Source organism: Bubalus kerabau, chromosome 18, assembly GCF_029407905.1.
Source record: "Bubalus kerabau isolate K-KA32 ecotype Philippines breed swamp buffalo chromosome 18, PCC_UOA_SB_1v2, whole genome shotgun sequence".
Taxonomy (NCBI): domain Eukaryota; kingdom Metazoa; phylum Chordata; class Mammalia; order Artiodactyla; family Bovidae; genus Bubalus; species Bubalus kerabau.
In genome coordinates, this window is record NC_073641.1 from 53,520,545 (window position 1) to 53,533,217 (window position 12,673).

Below are 12,673 nucleotides of genomic sequence, written 5' to 3' on the forward strand. Positions count from 1 at the left end.
TATGGACTACTGCCATTCATTTAAAAACTTAAAAGCCCAATGCCTTTATTAGTCATCTCCCTAAGGGGGAATCATAAACATTTCTCTCAATTATTGAGACTCCTGCAGTTCTCTTAGATGCTATCTTCATTTAAAACACCCCAATCCCATTCATGGGCTTCCCTGGTGGGTCATATGGTAAAGAATCTGCCTGCAATGCAGGAGACTCAAGTTTGATCCCTGGATTGGGAAGATTCTCTGGAGGAGGACATGTCAACCAACTCCAGTATACTTGCCTGGAGAATCCTCATGGACAAAGGAGCCTGGCAGGCTGCAGTTCTTGGGGTTGCAAAGAGTTGGACAAGACAAAGCCACTAAGTACACATCCCATTCATGGAGAGAGAGAAACCAACTTCTCACTGACTGCTTCTTCCCAACTACATTTGCCATTCATCTGTGGTCTCATTCAGTTCAGTTCAGTTCAGTTCAGTCGCTCAGTCCTGTCCTATTCTTTGCAACCCTATGAATCGCAGCACGCCAGGCCTCCCTGTCCATCACCAACTCCTGGAGTTCACTCAGACTCACGTCCATCGAGTCAGTGATGCCATCCAGCCATCTCATCCTCTGTCATCCCCTTCTCCTCCTGCCCCCAATCCCTCCCAGCATCAGAGTCTTTTCCAATGAGTCAACTCTTCGCATGAGGTGGCCAAAGTACTGGAGTTTCAGCTTTAGCATCATTACTTCCAAAGAAAACCCAGGGCTGGTCTCATTAGGAATTCCTAAATTTGAAGGTGACTATTTTATCTGCTTCCACCTTCTTGATTCTCAAATAGCAGACTAAAGTGGGAAGCTACTTCTTGGGATCTCTGGATCCTGCATTTATTTATCAGTACAGAAGAGGTGAGGATAACTTGATTACATTCCATTCTGTATGCAGTCTAGACAATAATGGGCTAAGGTCTGGCATAAGGTAACATTTGCTACAAACAGATTTCCTATATTATCAATTAAGTGGTGTCTAAATACTCCATTGTCACAAAGTTCACAATTTTTTCAAAGGTCCACAGCCTTCCTTGGAACTTCCAGAATTTATGGTAATGTGTAAGAGGTACTGGTAATCTCAGTACTCACAGACCTCTGAGGCCAAATTTTAACAGGTTTTCAAATGCGAGTTTGCCATTGCCTTTACGACTTGCATCTGCAGTTGTTCAGCTTATTCTTTACATAGTTTATTACCAATAATTATGAATTTCCTTCTCTCTCCCAATTTCATCCTAATTAATGAGATTGAATGAAGTTGCTGAGTCATGTTCAACTCGGCGACCCCATGTACTGTAGCCTGCTAGGCTCCTCTGTCCATGGGATTCTCCACTCAAGAATTCTGGAATGGGTTGCCATTTCCTTCTCCAGGGGATCTTCCCAAGACCTGGGATAAAACCCAGGTTACCCAAACTGCAGGCAGACTCTTTACAGTCTGAGCCACTGGGGAATCCCAATAGTAGTGCTCTTGCATTGGCAGGGAAACAAAACCAGGGCCTCCCATGTGGTAGGTGAGACTTCTACCACTGAACCACCAGTGTTTGCAAATATTAATAGCTTAATTTGTGCCTCATGCTCTTTCTTCCATTATCTTTTCCTTTTGCAATTTTCTCTTAAAGCAAATGCCACAACTCTTTCCGGAAGATACTTGCTTTGCTCAGTTTCCTAATCAGGTGTTTGTATAAAATTCCAGCTCTACTCTCAGTCTACTTCTGCTTTATTGACTATGCCAACGCCTTTGACTGTGTGGATAACAATAAACTGTGGAAAATTCTGAAAGAGATGGGAATACCAGACCACCTCACCTGCCTCTTGAGAAACCTATATGTATGTCAGGAAGCAACAGCTAGAACTGGACATGGAACAACAGACTGGTTCCAAATAGGAAAAGGAGTACATCAAGGCTGTATACAGTCACCCTGCTTATTTAACTTATATGCAGGGTACATCATGAGAAACGCTGGGCTGGAAGAAGCACAAGCTGGAATCAAGATTGCTGGGAGAAATATCAATAACCTCAGATATGCAGATGACACCACCCTTATGGCAGAAAATGAAGAGGAACTAAAAAGCCTCTTGATGAAGGTGAAAGAGGAGAGTGAAAAAGTTGGCTTAAAGCTCAACATTCAGAAAACTAAGATCATGGCATCTGGTCCCATCACTTCATGAGAAATAGATGGGGAAACAGTGGAAACTGTGTTGGACTTTATTTGTTTGGGCTCCAAAATCACTGCAGATGGTGACTGCAGCCATGAAATTAAAAGACGGTTACTCCTTGGAAGGAAAGTTATAACCAACCTAGATAGCATATTGAAAAGCAGAGACATTACTTTGCCAACAAAGGTCCGTCTAGTCAAGGTTATGGTTTGTCCTGTGGTCATGTATGGATGTGAGAGTTGGACTGTGAAGAAGGCTGAGCGCCAAAGAATTGATGCGTTTGAACTGTGGTATTGGAGAAGACTCTTGAGAGTCCCTTGGACTGCAAGGAGATCCACCCAGTCCATTCTGAAGGAGATCAGCCCTGGGATTTCTTTGGAGGGAATGATGCTAAAGCTGAAACTCCAGTACTTTGGCCACCTCATGTGAAGAGTTGACTCATTGGGGAAGACTCTGATGCTGGGAGGGATTGGGGGCAGGAGGAAAAGGGGATGACAGAGGATGAGATGGCTGGATGGCATCACCGACTCGATGGACATGAGTCTGAGTGAACTCTGGGAGTTGATGATGGACAGGGAGGCCTGGCGTTCTGCGATTCATGGGGTCGCAAACAGTTGGGCACAACTGAGCGACTGAACTGAACTGAACTGAACTGAACTCTCAGTCTGAAATGTATTCACTCTGTTTTCTGATACATGCTCTATTTCCATCACAAAAATCTTGTCTGCTACCTGGATGTGTCTATCCTGGCTCCCTTCTTTGCCTACTTTGTTGGTTCCAATCTCTCTTTTCTGCGTACAATTAGTACCTGAGCAGCCTGGGGCAAGTGACAGATTGCCTCTGTCCAAAAACAATTCAGAGATCTTTAAGAATTCAGTTATATAAATGACCCTCTGTGAGTTCCTTCCTACAATAGATTATAGTAGAAATTTCCTGAAGGATTTGGTGTGAATAAAATTACAAAAAAAAAAAAAAAAAAAAGTCTTAACTTTCTAGTTAGATCAACTTTTCCTGATATGTATGTGTTGTTTCCTACTGGCTGCAGTGCTGTGATTCCAACTGTCTCTGTACACCAACATTATTTGTCTTTTTGAGCAAGTAATAATTTAAGCACCATTACTTCTTATGCTTTTAGCATCCTCAGCACCATTCCCTGTAGAGTTATTTGATTTAGAGGAAACTTTGTTTTACAAAGGGCTTTAATTTCAATATAACTGGCTATAGTTCTAAGGTTCAATATTCCCAGATATGAAGCCTCTTCTCCCAAAATTCCTTAATAAGGATATAATATGTAAGAAGATATTCAACTCTTGCAATACCAGAAATTTTACTATATATGAGATCAAGTATAAATATGTATAAGAAGACAATTACAATATTTTGTCCTGTTATTTCATAAAGCTCACTTCAGATGGTTCTCTGGCTACCTCCTCTTGCTTTGATCATTTTTCCAACTCTTTTTTCCCATGATTCTGCAGGTTCCCTTTGTTGTTCTTCTCCTCCTGACTCTGCCCACTTCTTTATCCTCTCTGCCTTTCTTTTTCAAATATTCTACTCTATGCCTCAGCTGTATCCTGGATAAGAAAATTGTTGGTCGTGTCTCAAGTCTCCATATAACCATTCAATATTGTTAAGGTCTCAAAGAAGGCAAAGTGTTGGGAAAGATAGGAAGGATAAAACTTCATTGTGTCACATATTCACTTTTCACTATGTTTTCTAACACTGAGAAAATTTGACAACACTGTAAAAATATTTATAGTTTTAAAAGTGTTTGTGAATGGCTAAAGAATTCAGTGTTTGTATGAAACAAATTCTTTAAATTGAGATTATAGCATATTAAAAATCAGAGACATCACTTTCCTGACAAAGGTCCTTGTAGTCAAAAATATCAGATAAGGAAATGGCAACCCACTCCAGTATTCTTCCCTAGAGAATTCTGTGGACAGAGGAGCCTGGTGGGGTGCTGACCATGGGGTCGCACAGAGTCAAACAGGACTGAAGCCACTTAGCATGCATGCATGCTCTGGAGAAAGAAATGGCAACACACTCCAGTATTCTTGCCTGAAGAATACCAGGGACGGAGGAGCCTGGTGGGCTGCCGTCTATGGGGTTGCATAGAGTTGGACACAACTGAAGCGACTTAGCAGCAGCAGCAGTCAAAAATATATATATATTTCCAGTAGTCGTGTACAGATGTGGGTAGTTAGACCATAAAGAAGGCTGAGGATGAAAGAATTGATGCTTTTGAATTGTGGTTCTGTAGAAGACCCTTGAGAGTTCATTGGACTGCAAGGAAATCAAACTAGTCAATCCTAAAGGAAATCAGCTCTGAATATTCATTTGAAAGACTGATGCTGAAGCTGAAGTTACCATACTTTGGCTACCAGATGCAAAGAGCCAACTCAGTGGAAAAGGCCCTGAAGCTGGGGGAGAGTGAAGGCAAAAGGAGAAGGGGGTTGCAGAGGATGAGATGGTTAGATAGGATGACCAACTCAGTGAACATGAATCTGAGCAAACACTGGGAGACAGTGAAGCACAGGGGAGCCTGGTGTGCTGGAGTCCATTGGGTCACAAAGAGTCAGACACAGCTTAGCAGTTGAACAATTATTTATAGAAGCCAAACATAAACATAAACTTTAAAAAAATTTTTTTAATAAAAGACCTGAAAAGTGTGTTTAGACTAAGATTCATAAGCGATTATTACTTTAGATATTCTTATGTAAAATTAGGAATTTTAATATGATATGCATTACTTTTCTTTTTATTTATCAAACTCTTTATTGACCATTTAATATGTAGGGTACACAGAAGAGTGGCCTCTGAATTTATATCACCTTAAAAAATAAACTACTGTGTTTTAAATTAGGTGAATATTTTTAAGTTAACATAATTTTGTATCAAAATTGTATTCATTTTAAAAGGCATTTTTTAAATGATTGTAACTTTGTATTAAGAACATAAAAACTTGTATTAAAAAAAAACTGATTGAAAACCAATTTTCAACAATGAGTTACAGCAAGTGTTTTATTTAAAAATTTGTCAGACTGGGACTTCCCTGGTAGCCTAGCTGGTAAAGAATCCGCCTTCAATGCAAGAGACCCTGGTTAATTTCTGAGTAAGGAAAATCCCCTGGAGAAAGGAATAGCTACCCACTACAGTATTCTTATCTGGAGAATTTCATGGACAAAGGAGCCTGGCAGTCTACAGTCCCTGGGGTGGCAAAGAGTGGGACACAACTGAGTAACTTTCACTTCACTTCACTTCACTTCAAAGACTAGAAATCCTTCCATTAAAAATCAGGAAAAAGAAGAGAGATTTATACTTTATTATAGTTGTTTGATAGTACTATATTATGATCTTTATTTTTGTCTTACTAGAAATACAAACTTTGTTCTTCTGATTTTTTAAAAAAGTGATTTATTTTTTTTCTTTTGGTTGTAGTACTGTGGGTTTCAGATTAAGTTGCAACTATTTGATGTGTTGTTAAATAAAAATTCAACTTCCAGTAGGTTAAAACAGAAAGGCACTGCCTGACTTCAGGCTGTCTGCCCAGTAATTGCAGAAAGAATTCTGTTAGGTCCATGTAGAATGAATGAATACAGGCTCTATGAAGTATTGTGCAGACAATCCACCCAGCTGAGAAAAGACTTTGAAGTTGATTGCCTTAGGAATTCCTGAGCACACAGGCTGAGGAAGTGACTCTAATTCAAAGAATGCAAACCTTCTGGATTTTTATGAAGATAACTGCTAGAAGCACCGGGGAGTAACTACTTCATTTGGGGCACAATTGGCATTTTAAAAACATTTTATCTGACTGAGATGCAAAGCCGGGTGAAATGGAAATTCCATTTTTTTGGAGTGAACTTACTTTTTTTGGAGTTTTATGAGTCCATGCTACTTTTACTTATTTTAAAATATTTATCCATTTGATTTTATTTATGTTGATGCACAGGGTCTTAGTTATGGCGTGTGGGATCCATTAATGGTTCCCTGACCAGGGATCAAACTTGGGCCTTCTGCATTGGAAGCATGGAATCCTAGCCATTGGACCACGAGAGAATTTCCATCCATGCCACAATTAAAAATATGAAATATAAGGATGCTGTACTGAACTGAAAGTTAAGTAATAAAATACTTTAAAGATGAAACTATGTGCCCAATGTTATTATTAGGTTGGTAAAAATGTAATTATGGCTTTAGACTGTGAATTTTAAATCATTATAACTAACTACCTCAAGTATATCTTCATTAACCAAAATAAGAACCATTACAATTAACACAGTTTTGCCAAAGAGAAATGTTTATTTACTCCTATAGCATAAAAATCCATACTTTGATATTAGACAAACTATTGGAAAGCATTTTCTGCATCCTGCTGTTTGTTAAAGCATTCTTGTAAAAAGTTGTTGAGATGCTTAAAGTGGTAGTCAGTTGGTGAGAGGTCAGGTGAATATGATGAATGAGGCAAAATGTCATAGCCCAATTCCTTCAACTTTTGAAACTTTGGTTGTGTGATGGACAGTCAGGCATGGTCATGAAGAAATATTGGACCTATTGTGTTGACCAATGCTGCCTGCAGATGTGGCAGTTTTGGGGCACCTCATTGATTTACTGAGTATACTTCTCAGATTTAATGGTTTCATTGAGATTCAGAAAGTCGTAGTGGTTCAGACTGGCAGCAGACCATGAAACAGTGACCATGATGTCTTTTTGCTGCAAGCTTGGCTTTGGGAAATAGTTTGGAGCTGCTTCTCAGTCCAGCCACTGAATTGGTCATCACCTGTTGTCATATGTTGTTGTTACTCAGTTGCTTAGTCGTGTCTGACTGTGTGTAACCCCATGAACCGCAGCACGTCAGGCTTCCCTGTCCTTCACAATCTCCCAGAGTTTGCTCAAGCTCATGTCCATTGAGTCAATGATGACATCCAACCATCTCATCCTCTGTCACCTTCTTCTCCTCCTGCCTTCAACCTTTCCCAGAATCAGGATATTTTCCAATGAGTTGGCTCTTCACATCAGGTGCCCAAAGTATTGGAGTTTCAGCTTTAGCATCAGTCTTTCTAATGAATATTCAGGGTTGATTCCCTTTAAGATAAAGGCTTCCCTGGTGGCTCAGATGGTAAAGAACCATCCTTTAGTTTCTTTAGGTAGATATATTCCTAAGTATTTTATTCTTTCCATTGCAATGGTGAATGGAATTGTTTCCTTAATTTCTCTTTCTGTTTTCTCATTATTAGTGTATAGGAATGCAAGGGATTTCTGTGTGTTGATTTTATATCCTGCAACTTTACTATAGTCATTGATTAGTTCTAGTAATTTTCTGGTGGAGTCTTTAGGGTTTTCTATGTAGAGGATTATGTCATCTGCAAACAGTGAGAGCTTTACTTCTTCTTTTCCAATTTGGATTCCTTTTATTCCTTTTTCGCTCTGATTGCTGTGGCCAAAACTTCCAAAACTATGTTGAATAGTAATGGTGAAAGTGGGCACCCTTGTCTTGTTCCTGACTTTAGAGGAAATGCTTTCAATTTTTCACCATTGAGGATAATGTTTGCTGTGGGTTTGTCATATATAGCTTTTATTATGTTGAGGTATGTTCCTTCTATTCCTGCTTTCTGGAGAGTTTTGATCATAACACACTGATGTATAGAACAGTCTTATGGACTCTGAGAGAGAGGGAGAGGGTGGGAAGATTTGGGAGAATGGCATTGAAACATGTAAAATATCATGTATGAAACGAGTTGCCAGTCCAGGTTTGATGCACGATACTGGATGCTTGGGGCTGGTGCACTGGGACGACCCAGAGGGATGGAATGGGGAGGGAGGAGGGAGGAGGGAGGAGGGAGGAGGGCTCAGGATGGGGAACACATGTATACCTGTGGCGGATTCATTTTGATATTTGGCAAAACTAATACAATTATGTAAAGTTTAAAAAAAAAAAAAAAAAAAAGAACATCCTGCAACAGAGGAGACCCACGTTTCATTCCCAGATAAGGAAAGGTAACCCAATCCTTATAGTTCAGTTAGTAAAGAATCTGCCTGCAATGCAGGAGACCCCAGTTCGATTCCTGGGTTGGGAAGATCCCCTGGAGAAGGAAATGGCAACCCACTCCAGTATTCTTGCCTGGAGAATCCCATGGACAGAGGAGTCTGGCAGGCTACAGTCCATTAGGTTGCAAGAGTCGGATGTGACTTAGCAACTACAGAGAGAGAGAGAACCCAGTCCAGTACTCTTGCTTGGAAAATTCCATGGACAGAGGAACCTGGAGGGCTGAAGTCCATAGGGTTGCAGAGTTGAATATGACTGAGCAACTAAGATTTTCACTTTTTCTCTTTTAGGATTGACTGGTTTGATCTCCTTGCAGTCCAAGTCTTCTCTAGCACCACAATTTGAAAGCATTAATTCTTCAGCACTCAGCCTTCTTTATGGTCCAATTCTCACATCCATACATGACTACTGGAAAAACCATAGCTTTGACTATACAGTCCTTTGTTGGCAAAGTGATGTCTCTGCTTCTTAATACACTGTCTAGACTGGTGATAACTTTTCTTCCATGGAGCAAGCATCTTTATAGTTCATGGCTGCAGTTACCATCTGCAGTAATTTTGGAGCCCAAGAAAATAAAGTCTGTCACCATTTCCATTTTTTCCACATTTACTTGCCATGAAGTGATGGGACCAACAACCATTATTCATTGCACACCACAATCCAGTCAAGAAATGGTTCCTTGTTGTTGCATAAAATAAAAGAAAAGAATACTTCAAAATAATGATTTTTTTTGAGGGGGTCAGCTCATGAGGCACTCACTTATTGAACTTTTTCATCTTTCCAATTTGCTTCAAATGCTGAATGACCATAGAACAGTTAACGTGGAATTCTTTGTCAACTTCTCATATAGTTGTAAGAGGATCAACTTTGATATCCTCTTCATTGGTTGTTGTCAACTTCCAATGGCTGGTCACTATGCTCATCTTCAATGCTCTTGTCTCCTTTGCAAAATTTCTTGCATGACCATTGCACTGTAAGTTCCTTTGCAGTTCCCGGGCCAAGTGCGTTATTGATGTTGCGGATTGTCTCAGTTGCTTTAAGGCTGATTTTGAACTAAAATAAGAAAATCACTGTAATTTGCCTTTTGTTTAACATCATTTCCATAGTCTACAATAAATATAAAATAAATAGAAAGTAATAAGTCTATCAAAAAACATAAATTGAGAAATGTGCATTAAAGAGATGTATAACATAACCACACTTATTTAGAATGTATTCCAATATCAAATGGCAAATTTAAGCAATGCAAAATCTGTCATTACTTTTGCACCATCCTAATAAGATGTGAAGCCTGGAATGCTGCAGTCCATGGGGTCACAGTCAGACAAGACTTAGCAAGTAAACAACAACAATAATATGATGTCTCTACATATCACAAATAAATCATATATTTTTTTTCAGTTTAGGTAAATAAAAAAGCAATAAAGGAGAAAACTTAAACAGTAAAGATGACAAGACCACAGTTTTACAGAAACTCATAGTTATGCCCAGTCTCCATTTTTTTCTTCTTCCTTATAGAAACTGTAATTATTTTGTGGAGGTGTGGCTCATATTGAGGTGTCAGGAGTTCTCATTTTTGACAGTCAATCATGTGGTTAAATTCTGGTCCAGGGAAGCTTCACAGAAGTGATGAGGAATGCTTGTTCTCAAAAGGAAGAGAGATTAATTTCTTTGTCCTTTTCTCTCCTCTTTCTAGGGGGAATGTAGACTTAATGGTTAAAGCTTAAAAGTGTTCCTGAAACTCCAAATGGGGGTTATATATAAAATTCAATGGAAAAAGAAATAAAAACAAAATGTCACACTCTGTCATCCCTAGATCACTTACTTCCAGACTGTTCTATGTGGCAGAAAAAATCCTATGTGTTTTAAATGTGAATATTTTGATTGTCACTCACAGGCAGACTTAATCCTAGTAATGCAGAATGTTGTATAAGATCATGCCCAGTGCATTTATTATATTTATCAATGAATTTTAGAGTGTTCATGTGTGTGTGTGTTAGTCGCTCTTTGCAACCCCATGGACTGTAGCCCACCAGCCTCCTCTGTCCATGGCATTCTCTAGGCAAGAATACTGAAGTGCTGCCATTCCCTTCTCCAGGGGATCTTCCTGACCCAGGGATTGAACCTGCACCTCCTGCACAGTAGGCAGATTCTTCAGTGTCCGTGCCACCAGGGAAGCCCTTAGAATAACAGGCTTTAATGGGAATGCAATTATATTATATCTTCTGTCTTCTATTGTCCCTATTTATGGACTCAATCTTTGACTGTGGTGAATAAGACCCTGTATGCATTCACTTTTCTAAATATTTCATTCAGGAAGGGGACACTAAGACTCTTAGTCAGAAAACTTAGGTTCAGCCCTAAGGAAAATTTTCTAACATATGGTGAGGCTTGAAATGTTAAACAAAATTATAGCTGCTACTTTGGTAGAGAAGAATATTTCACAATGTGATGTAACACTGAGTCTCCACATACTAACTGCTAAGAAAGAGCTAATCTGAGGGGAAGCCATTCATATGTTTTTCTTTCTCTTGAAATACTTAGTAGTCCATAACACTAATAAGAGACAGGAAGAAAATAAAACTAGAGAGTCAAAGTAAAAGTGAACATTCTTTGAGGTTATAGGTATTCTGGAGTTTTTATTTAAATCATTAAAATTCAAAAACTAAATGTTTATCTTATGGTTTGGTCATGACAAATTTCCTACACGGTAGTGGTTCTCAAACTGGAGTATGCAGCACATAGAGGGCTTGTAAAAGAACTGATGGCTGGACCCCAGCCCCAGATTTTCTGATTTAACAAGTCTATGTGGGGCCTAGGAATTAGACTAATTCCCAGGTGATGCCAATAAGCAGATCCAAGGATTGAATTTTTGGAAACTTTATGTGGAAAATGCTTGTTTTCCACAAAGTTCATATGTTGAAATTCTAATTGGAATGGTTAGGAGGTGGAGCCATTGACAGGTGATTAGGTCATGAGGGTAGAACCCTCATAACGGGATTAGGGAGTGCCCTTATACAAGAGACCCCCAGAGAGTTCCCTTGGGCTTCCCAGGTGGCACTGGTGGTAAAGAACCAGCCTGCCAAGGCATAAGACATAAGAGACATAGGTTCAATCCCTGCGTTGGGAAGATACCCTGAAGGAAAGCATGACAACCCACTCCAGTATTCTTGTTTGGAGAATCCTACACACAGAGGAGCCTAGCAGGCTACAAAGAGTTTCAAAGAGTCAAACATGACTGAAATGACTTAACATGCATGAGAGTTCCCTTATAGCTTCTGCCATGTGAGGACATAGTGAGGAGGTGGCTGTCTATAGACTAGAAAGTGAGCCCTCACCAGACACAGAATCTGCTGTCAACTTGATCTTCTTAGCCCACAGAACTGTGAGAAATAAAGTGCTATTGTTTATTTCATCCAATCTACTGTAGTTTATTATAGTAGTCTAAATATCTAACACAAAAACTCTACAAACAATAAATGCTGCAGTGGGTGTAGAGAAAAGAGAACCTTGCTATATTGTTATAAATTGGTACAATCATTATGGAGGATAGCATAGAGGTTCTTTAAAAAAAAAAAAAAAAAAAAAAAAAACTAAAAAATAGAGTTGGAAAAACTATTTACAATAGTCAGGACATGAAAGCAACTGAAATTTCCATCAATGGAGAAATGGATAAAGAAGATGTGGTACATATATATGATGGGATATTATTACTTAGCCATAAAAAAGAAAGAAAGAATGCCATTTGCAGCACCTAGAAATTACCATAATGGGTGAAGTCAGACAGACAAATATTACATGATATTGCTTATACATGGGATATTAAAAAATGGGACAGATGAATCTATGAAACAGAAATATAGTCACAGATGTAGAAAGCAAATCAATGATTACCAAAGGAGGAAAGGGGATAATTTGGGAGATTGAGATTGACAAACACATACTACAATATTTAAAATACATAACTATTTAGAACTTACTATATAGTACAAAGAAGTCTACTCAATACTCTGTAATGACTTATTTAGGAATAGAGTCTAAAAAAGAATGAATATATGTATACATTTAACTGATTCATTTTGCTGTATAGCAGAAACTACCACAACAATATATATCAACTGTACTTCAATAAAAATTAATTAAAAAGATAAGAAAACAGTGTAGGGAGAAAAAACATTATCTGTTAATACTGCCAATGATCATCCTATCATGTTTTTAAAAACTTATTGCAGCACTGGCCAAAATGGACTGAATAAAAGTAGACTCATTTGTACTCAAAACAGAAGCTGGAGTGTAGGTATTGACATCAGATTATGGTAATGTTAAGTTAATATAAAAAAGCATAAGGTAGGATGACAAAGATTTGAGATAAGACAGCCAAGGACGAGCCTCTGTGGCTAGCAACAAATAAGACTGGAAGTTGTGTCCATGTTGGCTATAGGCTGCCTGGCA